Source organism: Cervus elaphus, chromosome 20 (genome assembly GCF_910594005.1).
Source record: "Cervus elaphus chromosome 20, mCerEla1.1, whole genome shotgun sequence".
Taxonomy (NCBI): domain Eukaryota; kingdom Metazoa; phylum Chordata; class Mammalia; order Artiodactyla; family Cervidae; genus Cervus; species Cervus elaphus.
In genome coordinates this window covers 45,742,245-45,756,099 of record NC_057834.1, presented here as the reverse complement: position 1 = coordinate 45,756,099, position 13,855 = coordinate 45,742,245, and the positions used below count along the sequence as shown (strand labels likewise).

At 43.5% G+C, this 13,855-nt stretch overlaps 1 non-coding gene across 1 annotated transcript; it reads right to left on the bottom strand.

The window, feature by feature from the left end:
- Positions 1–12,428: 12,428 nt before the first annotated feature.
- On the bottom strand, positions 12,429–12,592 carry LOC122678390. Its single transcript, XR_006336078.1, has one exon. It is a non-coding gene; the product is annotated as a U1 spliceosomal RNA (small nuclear RNA).
- Between the last annotated feature and the right edge of the window lie 1,263 nt (positions 12,593–13,855).

The window sequence follows — 13,855 nt, the reverse complement described above, 5'->3', positions numbered from 1 at the left end:
CATCACGAGCACTGTCGAGGCACCAGTGGAGGGACGTTATTGAAGGAGTGTACTTATATAATCTCTCTAAAGAGACACAAAGATGTCTCCAACAGGGTCTCAGCCCTCTCCCCCACTAGTTCTAGCTGCTAATACCATCCATCCCCATTCTGCCCCACGTGGCAATAGATTTTATTCTATATGTACATGTACGGGTGAGTGGAAGGGTCGACAAACATTTCAAGCAAGGAAGTTCAAAAGGGTCTGGAATGTACTGTATTTTCTCAGCTCAAATTCTAGTAGGACCTGAAGCTTTCAGGCCATATGTCTCTTCCTGATCTTTTATTCCTGTGGGTAGATATCAACAACTCTTTCTCCCCCATGCCTAGAGGCTTGTCTAGAACCTTCTCTCTAGGCTCCAAGACTAATAAGGCTCATAACAGAATAAGAGGCTTGACCTCCTGTGTCACCCAAACCCTCTCGACTCAAGTGGGTGATTTCTCATTTCAAGAAACTGCAGCCCAGCACCTGCCTTCTCCATACCCCAGTCCCAGGCATAAATACGGCGCCTTCTTCACATTGATGTCTGCCATTGTTGTCTGGGTTATTGGGTGGTTTCACTTATGGGCTAGGACAGCAGAAATGGGCCCTCTGGGAGGGCTTAGCAAGAAAAAGCTTTCCTTGGTCCAACGAACCCTCTTTTCCTTTCAGGTGACACCTGGGAGGACTCTCACCAGGAACCTGTGAGTTTCCCAGGGTCAGAGGTGCCAACTTCACAGGCACAGCTTCAGAAAAGCACCCACATGACTGATTGTCTGCAGTGGCAGCTGGACCAGCATCTTGACTGTGGTGACAGCAAAGCCATTCTTGGTGTTTCTTCCACCAACTGGGCCTTTACCACCAACCCTGATTCTGGAAACCAAGGACCACTCTTTCTAGGTAAGAAATAAAAGGGGATTAGAATGCTCTGGTCCATGTGCTGGTTATCACAAAGCTCTGAGTGGAGGAGGCAGAGGGCCTCTCCCAAACCCGCTGTCAGCCCAGTTGAAACCCGTGACACTCTACCAGACTGAGGTGATCAAGAGCCTGGGACTTAGGACCAGCTCAGCCTCAGGTCCTGGTTCTGCAAACTCCTGCTTGTTTAACTGAGCCAACTTATTTATCTTCCTAGGTATTTGCCTCTCTCATCCCTGAAATGAACTCATGAAACTTCTATCTCCTTTGCATGATTGTTGGGAATCTTAAACAATATAATGTCCAGGGCATCTGATTCGCTAAAATTTGTTTGATAACCACTGTGAATATATAATATCTAACCTTTGTGTATTTCTGGTGCTTTAACGCTTACAAAATGATTGCACAATGATTGTTTCCTCTAAGGTAGCATAAGCTTTATGGTCTCTACTTTCTCTAAACCCCATCTTCCCTTGCTTTCTCAGGAAGGTAGCTTGGCCAGTATTTTCCTCTCCTTTCAACATCCCTCATCAAGGCAATTTACTCCTGTTGGGTGCTCCCAGGAACAGTGTATTAGCAACATGCAATAGGAGTGTAAACACTGGCCCTGCAACTCAGTCCCATGTTGGCTTTTCATATCCAGTTTCTTTTCCTCATTTTCCCCTCATTTTGAAATAAAGGGCTACCCTCATTCTTGAAGTGCACCCATCAGTCTCTTTTATTACCCTGCATTTAATTCATTCTCTCCACTCATCTCCTTTTCCGTCTCCTAGTCTTCCTCTCCTCTGGATCCACCTCTGTTCAAGTTTCCTTCAAAGAGCTTTCAGACCCTCACATCCATTTCATCTGGGACGTATTCATCCTTACCCTCCCTCGCTCTCCATATCCTCCACTGGAACCTGGGGCTGCCTGGTGCTCCTCCCTCAGGCTGTGGCTTCATGTGAGGATCCAGGAGAGACCCACGTCCTCAGGTGGAGCTGAGCTGAGAAGGAGCCCCCTGGTGCAGCACCCAGAGTCTCACGGAAAGTGCTCAGGGAGGGAGGGGTGCAGAGCCTGACAAGAGCCAGTAGGTCTTGTGGTGTTTATTGTCTCCTCTTCCGCTTGTCTCTCCTGTTCTTGTGCTTGGTCTCCCACATTCTCAGCCAAGACTGAACCCCACTGGCTCAGTCACTCTGTTTCCTGCTCACCTTCCATGGAGACCTGAGCATAAATCCAGGCTTCACAGCAGATTTTGCAGCAAAGGGTAGTCTTAATGCCCTTTACTTTCACACCCCTTCACACTGTGACTCCCATCTGCCCCCCCCCATATCTCCTAGTTCCTGTCACCAAATAGAGCTTCTTTCTCATTCTTCTTATTTTTCTATTTTCTTTTCCAAATTCAACTCATCAGGAAGCCAAGAGAATGATCCATTCAATAGCTCAAATCCTTCATTCATTTATTCCATCACAAACACACTCACCTTTGAGTTTTCTTCCATTTTTATCATATCATCTATGCCTTATATAAATTATGTATAAATATCATATGTAGTGTGTATCCATATATATGAAGTGTATATTGATGCACATTTAAAAGTTTTCCAATTTAGACTTCCCCACTTCTTTTCTCTCATGAGGTTCTCCTTCAACTTCCACTTTCCTTCATCTCTTCCCTCCCAACAGTACAAACTACATCCTGTAGGAGTTTCTTGCCTTTGTCTTTTCTACCTAGGAATTTTTGGTTGCATCCATTTTATTTTCCTTGCTCATTTTTGGCATTTGGAAACATGTTTGCCCTGTGGCACACTTAGCAATACTGGGTAGTATGAGGAAGATCAGCACAAAAGAAAATATAAAAATATCTCCATTGCTTCACCTACCCATGCGCTTTCATTTGGCCTTTCTTGTTCCTGGACACTTTTGGTACCTGATGTCCTTCTTGGGTGAAGGAATAAGTCTTTGTAAATCATGAATAACAGTGGATCCTGTTGGCTGTGGTTTTCTCTTCAGAGCTGGATGCTTCCATCAGAATGAAGAACCCTCGCAAGCTGGAAGGTGAGGGCTCCACAGCAAGCACACAGGAGCATCCAGTCTGTAACAAGATTAAAGGCTTAAGTGTTCTGAAACAGAAGATTCTCAGAAGAAAACTGCTGTTTGGCAAGTGGAGACTAGCATGCAGATTCCCTGGCCTTCAAGCTTAGGGTACAGAGGTAATCCCATGCACTTCTTCCTTATGCTCTTTATCTCTTATGGCTCAATCTCCCACTAAGTTTGCTCTTCCCCATTTGTTCACTCAACAACTGACACACCTCTGTGTGGTCTTTCCTCTCTTTTCCATGGGGGCTGCCACCCTGCAGTGGCCTTCCCTCTCACTCTCCGGTTTCCACTCTGACCCGTACTGTTTCCCCACTGCTACCATCCTCATATTCCCTCTGACCTTTCCTATTAGCCACAAGGAAGCCCAGATCCATGGTCCTCCTCATCAGAAGAGCGGCATTTAAGCCACTGAAAACATTGGCCTTCAATCATACACATTCTTGGTTTCTTCACCTGACTTTCCCCCTTGCCTCCAAGTCCACTGCCTCTTTCTTTCAGGATCATGACTGAAGGAATCTCTCACATGTGAGTTGGCTTCTGGATAAATGAACCTAGGGCAGTCCTTAACCCTCAGCTTTTCCACCTGAATAAGAAATGCTAGAGCTGAAGGAAAAAGCCTTGATTACTAAAATAAAAGAAGAACCTGGGTCATAGGTGGGAGTGCTGGACTGGCCTGAGTCATGATTCCCCTCAGGCCCTGATGGGCAGAACTTTGCTAATGTGCAGGGGCTTCCAGGAACTAACTGGAGCTGGCTTTAGGGGGAGGGCAGTAAATGGCCCCCTAAAGGGACACTGGGGAAAAGGAGATAGAGAAGCCAGGTTTTCAAAATACACAGAGCGTGAGATGGACAGCGCTCGGACCTCTCCAGTTTTACTCACATTATTCCTTCTCAGTATTAGTCAAAGCCCAGAAAAATGAACTGAGTTGAAGTCTGATGGCAGGGAATGTAGGACAGCATTATACTGAATTAACTTGGGCCACATTTATGAAGACCCAGGGAGATACACAAGAATACAAGGGAATCATTGCTTCTGACCATCCAATTGAGAAGGCCAATTATATATGAGACTAACAGAAAAAGACCAAAAAAACTTTAGGGCCAGTGGGGAGAAGTCCATATTGGACTAGAAGGAGAAAATAAAAAGAGTGATGTGAAATAGTGTAGTCTAGTGTGTAGTTCTAAATCATGCGATTGTAAAATGAAAACGGGTTGGGTTTTGAGCTAACATGAATGCCTTAACCCAATCCATTGAAATTCTGATTTTAAAGTTCTGAGGATGAGGTTTGGATATCAGTATCTTTCAAAGCTCTGCTAATATGCATCAAGGATCAGAGGACAGTGGACCGGATAGGATATAAGTAACCAATATGGCAATGGCCTATGAGTGGCTGCTTCCTCAAAAAGCTGAATATCAACAATTAAGGGAATTTGCATTCTTCTCTCAACAGAACTATTTTGTACAGCCTGGAGAAGAGAAAAGAGAAAAAAAGAGATGTAGATAGTTAAGTTAGATATATAATCTCTCTGTTTGGATTGAAGTTTCTCACAATTTTCTTAGTACAATTTACAAGAAAACAAACAAACAAACAAAAGAACATTACAAATGCCTCAAAGTATAAAATCACCCCTCCCCTTGCCACAAGAATACAGTTTAGTATTTCCTTTTCAAATGTTAAAATGCAACTTGCAGTTAGCTATTCACTAGACCTGTTTCACAGACTACTAACTGGTTCAGAGGAGCAGATGCAACAAAGTTTTTTTCACTGAATATATTCTTTATGCAAAAGCCCCCTAATGAGTATTAGGCTTTACCCTGCTATGTTTACCCTTTTACACACCCGTCTATCAGTTCAGTTAAGTTCCTCAGTTGTCTCCAAATCTCTGCGACCCCATGGACTGCAGCAGGCCAGGCTTCTCTGTTCACCACCAACTCCCAGAGCTTGCTCACATTCATGTCCATTGAGTCGGTGAGGCCATCCTACCATCTCATCCTCTTTTGTCCCCTTCTCCTCCTGCCTTCAATCTTTCCCAGCATCAGGGTCTTTTCCTGTGAGTCAGTTCTTCACATCAGGTGGCCAAAGTATTGCACTTTCAGCTTCAGCATCAGTCCTTCCAATGAACATTCAGGACTGATTTCCTTTAGGATGGACTGGTTGGATCTCCTTGCAGTCTAAGGGACTCTCAAGAGTCTTCTCCAACACCATCGTTCAAAAGCATCAATTCTTTGGCACTCAGCTTCCTTTATGGTCCAACTTTCACATCTATACATGACTACTGAAAAACTCTAACTTTGACTAGATGGACCTTTGTTGGCAAAGTCACATCTCTGCTTTTTAATATGCTGTCTCAGTTTATCATAACTTTCCTTCCAAGGAGTAAGAGTCTTTTAAATTCATGGCTGCAGTCACCATCTGCAGTGATTTTGGAGCCCAAGAAAATTAAGTCTGTCTCTGTTTCCATTGTTTCCCCATCTATTTGCCATGACGTGATGGGACCAGATGCCATGATTTTCGTTTTTTTGAAAGCATAGTTTTAAGCCACCCTTTTCACTCACCTCTCACTTTCGTCAAGAGGCTTTTTAGTTCCTCTTTGCTTTCTGCCATAAGGGTGGTGGCATCTGTATATCTGAGGTTATTGATATTTCTTCTGGCAATCTTGATTCCAGCTGTGCTTCATCCAGCCCAGCATTTCACATGATGTACTCTGGATTTAACTTAAATGATCAATATGACAATATACAGCCTTGACATCCTCCTTTCTCAATTTGGAACCATTCTGTGTTCCATGTCCAGTCTAATGATGCTTCTTGAGCTGCATACAGTTTTCTCAGCAGGCAGCTAAGGTGGTCTGGTATTCCCATCTCTTTAAGAATTTTCCATACTTTGCTGTGATCCTCATAGTCCAATGCTTTGGCCTAGTCAAGAAAGCAGAAGTAGGTGTTTTTCTGTACACTAGCATAAAATACTAGGAGAGACTCTTTCTTAGAGAAAAGCTTGGGGAAAAGGTGATGAGAATTTAGTATAACTAAAGTGAATGCTCTTTCACTTCAGAGTTTGATTTGTGTAGAGGTCAAGGATATTCCTAGAAATGCCTTAAGGTAGATCCAGCATGAAATCACCTTCATAGCATTTTGGTGTCCACAGGATGCCAATGGGTTGAGACACAGTTCCACTCGCTGCTCTCTTTTTGCTCATTTTATTTTGAGTTTCCCCCCTTTCCATTCATTCCTCAGTCTCTTTGGAGCAGGATTTCTCTGGAACGCCTTATTCCTGTCTAGGAGGATAGCCAAACACGCTCCATTAACTGTTGACTCCTCCAGATGGGAGCTTTCCTCTTCTCCTCTACCTTCCCGCAAATGTATAGGAAGGGCCTGTGGCCTGGGTTGTCAGTAACAAGTCATGTGGTTTTGGATAGTCCTTAGACCTTGGAAACATAGCTCATCCCCTGTAAATTATGGAACTGGACTTGCATACATTCTGAGGTCCCTTTTGGTGCTCACATCCAGGACTCTCCGGTAGCCTGCTTCTCCTCCTCAGAGGGCAGGGATGAAGAGGTAGAAGAGGGTCCTTTCTCAATGAGGATCCTCTGCTCCCATAGCAGTCTATTTCCAGCTGTGTACGAGGGATGCTCAGCACGTCCATCCCTGAATGTGTGGGAAAGCGTACAGATGAAGGGGATTCAGGAGTGAAAGGACTGTTGAGGATTGAGCGGTGGGGATCCAGTTAAGGCTCTGAAGCAGCTCTGAGCTGAGACATCACCAAGCTCAGGTGGGGTGAGGAGGGGTCCTTCGATGCTGCACCACAGGCTAGAGGAAAGTTTAGGGAGGTATTCCTTCTAAATCATGGATCTCACTTTCCTCTCCAGCCAGCCTGTGCTCTCCCTTCAGCTCGTCCTGTCAACAGCTCTATCTGCCCCTGGCCCCAGTCACCATGTGGCCAACCCTCCAGTCTCAGCAGGACCTAACAAACACTCACATTGCTTCTCTCCCTCTCTCTGTCTTTCACAGATACCAATTACTTTAGGAACTAAGGAAAGATATTGTCAATTTGAGAAACCACACTATAAAATGTACCTTTTCCATTTGATGCAAAAAAAAATCTTCGACAGCAACTCAATTCAAACCTCAGCAACACTGGAGGGATCCCTTCCTGAGAATGAGCATCCCAACCGACAACCACGCTCCACACCCCAAGGGACAGAATTGATGGGAGTCATCCCAGTCATCAGCCTCGGAATGTAATCCTCAGTAATGTGATCAGTGCTTTGATGGACACACAGGTTGGAAAGACCTTCACTCTTGCGCCTCTAAATATTCATCCTCCATACAACAGCATGGGATCAACTGGAAGAAGACAACATATCATCCCGGTCATTCTTTGCCACCAGATGGACTGTGCTCAAAGCAGACAGCATTTACTATGCATTGTTCTTGCTGAAAGTGTTTACTATTGAGGTAGATATCAGATAACTGCAGAATTTAGACCTTTGAACCAGACAACTGGCCAATTTTTCTTCAAACAGTCGATGTTTGCACCAAAAAGACAGCAAAAAGGAAAAGAGATGTTTTAGGCTCCAAAGGACTAAAAAGATCATGTTACTTTATTTCTTTAGTCCTTTGGAACCTCAAACATCTCCTCAGCTTCTTGCAGTTTTCTTTGATGCTCGTGACATTGACTTGTTTGCAGAGGATAGGTCAGCTGTCTACTCCAAGGTCTCCATTTTGCAGTTGTCTGATCATTTCCTCATGAGTAAATTCAGGTGAACCCTTTTTGCCAGGAACACCATCTAGTACATGCTGTGTGCTTCCTAGTGCAGCCTGTTTGGAGGCTAAGAGTGTCCACTTTACCTGTCACCACTATCATTATTTTAGCATTGAACACTGTTATGCAGAGGCTTAGAAGATCTGTTCATTGAAAAGACAGGCTTTTGTGTCTGTAATGAGTAATTTGATGAGTGGTATTTCGAGAGTGTATGAATATCATATTCTATGATGCTCTTTCTGTAAAAATTTTACCATCCTTTATTGATCCCTGATGTTTGTCAATTATCATATCTGTGGTATTGCCAGCTTTGTGCTGTGGAAAAGACAATCCCTACCCCTAACATATTATTAAAAATATTTTTGTGTTTCACTGTGGACCCATGCTTTTTTAAAATTCAGTGTTACAATCCCTTATTTTCTTACATTTATTTTTAATTGGAGGCTAACTGCTTTACACTGTTGTGCTGGTTTCTGCCATACACCAGTGGGAATCAAACGTAAGTATAAATATGTCCCCTCCTTCTTGAACCTCCTTCCCACCGCTCCCCCACCTACAGTCCATTATTAACATGATTGATTTTATTAATATAAAGACTCTATTTCTCATGTGCCATGCTGTGCTTAATTGCTCAGTCATGTCCGACTCTTTGCACCCCCATGGACTGTAGCCCCCCTGGCTCCTGTGTCCATGGGGATTCTCCAGGCAAGAATACTGGAGCGGGTTGCCATGCTCTACTTCAGGGGATCTTTCCAACCCAGGGATCGAAACCAGGTGTCCCCCATTGCAGGCGGCTTCCACCAGGGCAGCCCAAGAATACTGGAGTGGGTATCCCATCCCTTCTCCAGGGAATCCGACAACCAGGAATTGATCCGGGGTCTCCTGAATCCCAGGCAGATTCTTTACCAGCTGAGCTACCAGGGAAGCCCCTTTGTTTCTCCTATTCAGTTTTGTATCTTAAACTCCTCTCGCATCTTTTCATCTATGTTTACCATTTGTAGTAGATGGTATCTTCTGTGTTTCTTTCTCTGTGATTTTATTTTCTTTGTGTATGCATATTTGTGTGTGTGTGTGTGTTTTGCTTGGTATTTTGGAATGCCTGGATAGCTAGTTAGTGCACTAACATTTTTGACACGCTAGTCCTTTAGTATTTTGTCACATGTCTAATATTTGAAGTATATGTTTTAAATGTTGTCTATCAACCTCAACTACTTACTACTGTGATGATCGAGGACAGTCTTTGCTTTTTTCTTCTGTCTTTACCTACCTTATAGTATTATTACCTTATTGCATTATTTCAACCCAATCAAATGTATGCCCTTTATATACCATATTTTCCCTACCTTTTTTTGTTAATGTGCTAGTTGGTAGGGTAGAGGTAGGAGCTGGAGGAGGGGCCCACTGGGTCCTTTCGACCCCCTGGTGGCACAGGATGGCTGTCCCACTCTGGGAGAACTCGCAGCCTCCCTGCAGAAGTTTGAGGGTGTACCTAGGCTGCCCCCAGAGCAGGGCCCACAACACAGTGGCTTAATCAATCTACAATCACATATATTCAGTGATGACCAGATGTACAAAACTCAGTTTCCTGTCAATTCTTGATGAGTAGAGTTCATCTTTAAAGATTTCTCATGATGGTCTGAGGACTTCTTAAGTTTGATATACCTAATACATTTCTTCTGTTGCTTTGATTCAGTACAGACACCTTGGCTCAATAAAAAGAACTTATCCACAATGAGTTCTATTGATTTTTGAAAAGTAAATATTGTCTTACATTGTATGTTCTGCTGAGATGTAGAATGCAAATTGATTTTTTTTTCACTGAGGACAAAGGGTGATCTGGAGCTTCGGGACATGTTTTCTTTTAGAAAGCAAGTCTTTCAGCTCTACTAGGATAGGTCTTAGAACTGACCATTTCAGGTCTTTTTCTCCTATGTATCTATAACTTTCCCTCCGATCCTTTCTCACTATCTTTTGTTCATTTCTATTCTGTTTGATGCTTTCATTTTTAATGCAGTGTCCCATATTAGTTTAGATAAATATGTTCTCTATGTACCTTGTCATTTAGCCTTTTTTTTCCCAAAGAATTTCCCTTACCTTCAATTTTTTTTTAATCTCTGCCAGTTCCAATTTCTCATTTCTTCTTTCCTGTCTACTTCTATCTCATGTCCTGAATTTCTTAGGTAAAATATTGAAGTTTTTTCCATGTGTATGTGTCTACAAATGCTTTGTTCAGAATAATTCAAAATATGGATGCCATTTTACATTTCCCAATGTTTTTTGTGTGATTTTGAGGCAATCTTCTCATTTGCTGAAATTTTTGACTCCACCTGCAATGCGGGAGACATGGGTTCGATCCCTGGGTTGGGAAGATTCCCTGAAGGAGGGCATGGCAACCCACTCCAGTTTTCTTGCCTGGAGAATCCCCATGGACAGAAGAGCCTGGAGGGCTACATACAGTTCTTGTGGTCCGCAGAGCTGACACAACTAAGCACACAGCACTCGAAAAAACATAGCTTTGACTGGAATATAGTTGGAATAAAAGTTTAAATGTCCTTCCCTGGTTATTCTGACATCTGTGTCAGCTCTCGGTCACTCATAAATGATCACTGTGTCCCTTCATTGTGAGTCATTTCCCCTTCCTCTTTGGATACCTAAAAATTGGATGGAATGCCAGACATTGTAAATGTTATCTTGTTGGGTGCTAGATAGTTTTGTGTTCCTATAAATGTTGAGTTTTGTTCAGGGTTGCCCTTAAGTTATTTGTAAACAGTTTGACGGTCTCAGGTCTTGCTTTTATGATTTACTAAATGGTCTGGAGCAGCTGAACACTCAGTCTAGGGCTAACAAATTCCTGTTGAGCTAAGACTTCCTTGAGTACTCCACTCCACGATCTCCTTAATTACAAGATTATTAGTATTTTCTAGACTACCTGTTGAGGGCAAGCATGACTGTGAGTGCCAGGCTGTCTGTTCTCTCTGAGCCTGTGGAAGATTTCCCCCTGACTTTGGGGAGTTTTTCCCAGGGCTGCACTGATCAGTACTTTGCTGCCCTCTGGAGGAGCCTCCTTTGCAGGGCTCTCCTGATTACCCTCACCATCTCTCTTCTCCCTGGGAGTTTGTCCTATGCACTCTAGCTCCTTTGACATCCAGGAACTTGTCCTCAACTCAGCAAGGTCCACTGGGCTGGTTTTCAGTTTGCTCCTGGTGCCTCGCTTGGGAACTCTCCGCGCAATCAGTTGGAGCCATTGGAGCCATTGTTTCCCATCTCTCAGGGATCACTCCCTGTCCTCCTTCACCTGATACCAAGTCTCCTGAAAATCTTTGTTTAATGTCCCCAGTCTGACTTTGTGGTTTCAGCAGTTCAGTAAACTTAGTTTCTATTAATTGTATATGGGTGTGGGGACCCTCTGAACTCAACTTGTGAAAAAACTATTAAGATTCGGAAAGAGTTCTACATGGTACAGAACACAGGTTCCCACTAAAATCTTTTGAGGTCTGCATTTGGCAAACAACACACACAAAGACATCACCCAAAGTGTCACGACTAGCAAACATCTTGGAAAGAAATCAGACATCATTGAGTGAGTGAACAACAACTACAAGTATCTCAGTAGAAGTTTTGTCTGAGGTGTCTCAAAAGTAATCACACCCCTTCATTCAATTTCTTAAAGACTGGCTGACCTGCCTCTTGAGAAACCTGTATGCAGGTCAGGAAGCAACACTTAGAACTGGACATGGAACAGACTGGTTCCAAATAGGAGAAGGAGGACATCAAGGCTGTATACTGTCACCCTGCTTATTTAACTTATATGCAGAGTACATCATGAGAAATGCTGGGCTGGAAGAAGCGCAAGCTGGTATCAAGATTGCCGGGAGAAATATCAATAACCTCACATATGCAGATGACACCACCCTTATGGCAGAAAGTGAAGAAGTAAAAATTCTCTTGAGGAAAGTGAAAGAAGAGAGTGAAAAAGTTGGCTTAAAACTCAACATTCAGAAAACTAATATCATGTCATCCGATCCCATCACTTCATGGGAAAGAGATGGGGAAACAGTGGAAACAATGGCTGACTTTATTTCTCTGTGCTTCAAAATCACTGCAGATGGTGATTGCAGCCATGAAATAAAAAGACACTTACTCCTTGGAAGGAGAGTTATGACCAACCTAGATAGCATATTAAACAGCAGAGACATTACTTTGCCAACAAAGGTCCGTCTAGTCAAGGCTATGGTTTTTCCAGTGGTCATGTATGGATGTGAGAGGTGGACTATAAAGAAAGCTGAGCGCTGAAAAATTGATGCTTTTGAACTGTGGTGTTGGAGAAGACTCTTGAGAGTCCCTTGGACTGCAAGGAGATCCAACGAGTTCATCCTAAAGAAGATGAGTTCTTGATGTTTATTGGAAGAACCAGTATTGAAGCTGAAACTGCAGTCCTTGGGCCACCTGATGCGAGGAGATCCGAGTGTGATTTCCAGGTTAAGAAGGTTCCCTGGGGAAACAATAATGACTCAGTCCAGTATTTTTGCCTTGAAAAAATCTCACAGAGAAGCCTAGCAAACTACATTCCGTGGGAACCACAAGAGTCAAATACAACTTAATAACTAAATCACCACCAAGGAAACACAGACCAAGTCTGCAGTTATTACTTAGTTATCAGGGGAAATCGCGCAAGCTGTTCTCCACTTGCATAAATTACACAGTCGAGTTTCCTCTATTTGAGGAAATCGCAGAAGTCAACACACCCTGAGGGCAATGGGTAAGATTCGCCCTGGGAGAACCACCTTCTTGATCATGGGATTTCCTCTGCCAAGTAAGTATGAGTTGACCTTCCCCCTGCCCCCCGCACAGCCTTAGACCCGTTCACTGTACACACACGCTGACTTTGCCGTTGCCCCTCAATTTTTCCACTATCCTCCGCACCCTCTCCTTTCCCACGCCCCTCAGTCCCTCCAAATAACTCTTCTAAAAAAAGAAATCCAACAAAATCTCAGGAAAATTTCCGTAACCGGGGAAGTGGGTCGCCGGGAATAGGACCACCCTGCTGCAAGATTTACATAAACCAACCCCATTCGGGACCTCTAAGGCGGCTCCTCTTCTTCAACCCAAGCCCGGCCCCACCCCTGTCGAGATGACCAGTGGCGAGTCCCCTGTGACGGGAAGTGACGTCATGACTTCATCAAAGTTTGCAATCCACCTACTTAAAACGATAGAAAAGGCCTGGGGCGTCATTGGTGGCTCAGGCAGTAAAGCGTCAGTTTGTAATACAGGAAACCCGGGTTCCATTCCTGGATCGCGAGGGTCCCCTGAAGAAATGGCTAACTCACTCCAATGCTCTTGTCTGGAAAAATCCATAGACGGCGGATCCTGGTAAGCTACAATCTATGGGGTTGCAAAAAGTCCAACACGACTGAGCATATAACCTTCACTGTTTAAATGAGACATACACGGGTTTTCATTTCTTTTTTTTATTTAAAATTTTTATTTTTTATTTGGGTATAGTCAGTTAACAATGTTGTGATAGTTTCAGGTTAATAGCGAAGGGATTCAGCCATACATATACATGGAGATACGGACGGATTTTGCCAGGCTCCTCGGAGGCTGACCCTCCGGGCTGAATTGCACCCCGAGGAGAGAAATTTAGGGACCGTGTGTTACGCTGATGCAAAAGTTTTTAAGTAATAAATAAGTTGTAAAAACATGTCAGGAAGCAACAGTTAGAACTGGACATGGAACAACAGACTGGTTCCAAATAGGAAAAGGAGTACATCAAGGCTGTATATTGTCACCCTGCTTATGTAACTTATATGCAGAGTACATCATGAGAAACGCTGGGCTGGAAGAAGCACAAGCTGGAATCAAGATTGCCGGGAGAAATATCAATAACCTCAGATATGCAGATCACACCACCCTTATAGCAGAAAGCGAAGGAACTAAAAATTCTCTTCATGAAAGTGAAAGAGGAGAGTGAAAAAGTTGGCTTAAAGCTCAACATTCAGAAAACTAAGATCATGGCATTCGGTCCCATCACTCCATGGGAAATAGATGGGGAAACAGTGGAAACAGTGTCAGACTTTATTGTTG